General features: G+C 58.1%; 1 non-coding gene across 1 annotated transcript in view; it reads right to left on the bottom strand.

Moving 5' to 3' along the window:
* Positions 1–1,128, bottom strand: part of LOC124585127 — a 1,910-nt gene extending 782 nt beyond the window's left edge. The window contains exon 1 of the ribosomal RNA XR_006974734.1: positions 1–1,128. This exon is cut by the window's left edge and continues 782 nt beyond it. This is a non-coding gene — a ribosomal RNA (small subunit ribosomal RNA).
* Positions 1,129–1,862: the final 734 nt, after the last annotated feature.

The following is a 1,862-nucleotide window of genomic DNA, read 5'->3' on the forward strand; positions in this document are numbered from 1 at the left end:
CGTTTATGGTTAGAACTAGGGCGGTATCTGATCGCCTTCGAACCTCTAACTTTCGTTCTTGATTAATGAAAACATACTTGGCAAATGCTTTCGCTTCTGTTCGTCTTGCGACGATCCAAGAATTTCACCTCTAACGTCGCAATACGAATGCCCCCGCCTGTCCCTATTAATCATTACCTCGGGTTCCGAAAACCAACAAAATAGAACCGAGGTCCTATTCCATTATTCCATGCACACAGTATTCAGGCGGGCTTGCCTGCTTTAAGCACTCTAATTTGTTCAAAGTAAACGTGCCGGCCCACCGAGACACTCACTCAAGAGCACCCTGGTAGGATTGCAACGGGGTCCGCCTCGGGACGCACGAGCACGCACGAGGCGCGTCGCACGCCTTCAGCTCGCCCCACCGGCAGGACGTCCCACGATACATGCCAGTTAAACACCGACGGGCGGTGAACCAACAGCGTGGGACACAAATCCAACTACGAGCTTTTTAACCGCAACAACTTTAATATACGCTATTGGAGCTGGAATTACCGCGGCTGCTGGCACCAGACTTGCCCTCCAATAGATACTCGTTAAAGGATTTAAAGTGTACTCATTCCGATTACGGGGCCTCGGATGAGTCCCGTATCGTTATTTTTCGTCACTACCTCCCCGTGCCGGGAGTGGGTAATTTGCGCGCCTGCTGCCTTCCTTGGATGTGGTAGCCGTTTCTCAGGCTCCCTCTCCGGAATCGAACCCTGATTCCCCGTTACCCGTTACAACCATGGTAGGCGCAGAACCTACCATCGACAGTTGATAAGGCAGACATTTGAAAGATGCGTCGCCGGTACGAGGACCGTGCGATCAGCCCAAAGTTATTCAGAGTCACCAAGGCAAACGGACCGGACGAGCCGACCGATTGGTTTTGATCTAATAAAAGCGTCCCTTCCATCTCTGGTCGGGACTCTGTTTGCATGTATTAGCTCTAGAATTACCACAGTTATCCAAGTAACGTGGGTACGATCTAAGGAACCATAACTGATTTAATGAGCCATTCGCGGTTTCACCTTAATGCGGCTTGTACTGAGACATGCATGGCTTAATCTTTGAGACAAGCATATGACTACTGGCAGGATCAACCAGGGAGCTGCGTCAACTAGAGCTGAGCAGCCGGCCGCCCGGGAGTGTGTCCCGGGGGCCCGCGCGAACACGCAAGCGTCCGCTCAATTATTCTGCAAACAGGAGGAGGCTGAGCTCCCCTGCACAATACACCTCGAAACCCTCTCAGGTCCCGGCGGCGCGCAGCGCCGTCCTAAGTACTTGGTCGGGTTCGAGAGAGGCGCAATCGCCCGGAGTTTGGCGAGTAGACGCTTTAGGTGCGACCACCCGTGCTCCCAACTGAGCTTGCCGCTGCCGACAGAGGCCCGGGAGCGTGCTGTCGTGGCATTGCCGGCGGGAGACAACACGCGCCACCTACGGTGGCCGGCAGCTCCAACGCCAGCGCCACAGAAGGACAAAAGCCCCACTTGGGTGCCGAAGCGAACTCTCCCAGCACAGCGCACGCGCCAACACGTCCGCACAGCTGCGATACAATCCACCTGCGAGAACCGCAGAGGCGACCGAGCAGCAGACGGCGTCGCGGCGCCGAGCGCCGGGCGGCGGCGCATCCTCAGCGCACACAGTCCTCAATCGGACCAGCACACTGCAGATGTCCACCGCGCTTCGCACCGGGCCCGCGAGGACCTACTTTGGCCGCACGGCGCCGCGTGCAGGGTGCGCCGGCGCGCAGCTGCGCCGCCTGCCGCCTCCGTCGGCCGGCGCGCCTGCCACTGGCCGCCCCCACCAGCCGGCTGTAGCGCGTGCGCCCACGCACCGCGCGG

The sequence above is a fragment of the Schistocerca americana genome, unplaced genomic scaffold (genome assembly GCF_021461395.2).
Source record: "Schistocerca americana isolate TAMUIC-IGC-003095 unplaced genomic scaffold, iqSchAmer2.1 HiC_scaffold_480, whole genome shotgun sequence".
Lineage (NCBI taxonomy): Eukaryota > Metazoa > Arthropoda > Insecta > Orthoptera > Acrididae > Schistocerca > Schistocerca americana.